This window comes from Cucurbita pepo, chromosome LG09, assembly GCF_002806865.2.
Source record: "Cucurbita pepo subsp. pepo cultivar mu-cu-16 chromosome LG09, ASM280686v2, whole genome shotgun sequence".
Taxonomy (NCBI): domain Eukaryota; kingdom Viridiplantae; phylum Streptophyta; class Magnoliopsida; order Cucurbitales; family Cucurbitaceae; genus Cucurbita; species Cucurbita pepo.
The window spans coordinates 6,233,741-6,234,521 of NC_036646.1; positions in this window are offsets into that span (position 1 = coordinate 6,233,741).

A 781-nucleotide genomic window follows, 5' to 3' on the forward strand; every position below is an offset into this window, starting at 1 on the left:
ATATCAAACACGAGCATAATGTTTGCTCCGAACTAAATAATATTAATAAAAGATAATAGGAAATTAATAAAAAAATATATATATATTGAATTATTTTCATTTTTATTTTTAAAAAATAAAAATATAATTTTTAATTTAATTTGAAAGGTGAAATTTTTAGAGTTGGGAAAGGTAGTTTAGTTGACTTATTCTATACTTCTCCAAGGTTGCATTTACCTTTACCCACTTGACTCGTAAAGAGGGATGAAGCTTGTGAGAGGTAAAAGCGATTTCCGAGTTCAAATTCGGTTGAATTTGAATCTGGAGACGGTTCTTCAATTGTGTCGTTAATGAAGTCAATTTTCTTTTTGGCAATAAGAGCATGCATAACCGATTTTGCTCCCGGATGGGTAATTTATTCCATTTAATTTGATTGGAACAAGTGAATATCCTGACTGATCAGAGTGATGAATATAATAACGATGTGTTCAATCAACCTCCAAAATTTTGGAGCTCGATTTGGCTGATTCCGCCATAAAGGAAATTTTGATACTTAAGAACACCAAGATCGGTGCTCTGATACGAATGAGAAATAGAAATAGAATTGGGATCGAAAGCATGATCTTCATTCATGCTTACCACGTTTAAATAGGATACAAACTATCAACTAATACCTAAAGATGATGGAAAAATATATATCTAACTAAATCTTGTAAATAAGATAAAATATACGGCTAATCAAATCCTAGGATAAAATATACTACTAACAACTCCAAAAAAAAAAAAAAAAAAAAAAAAAAAA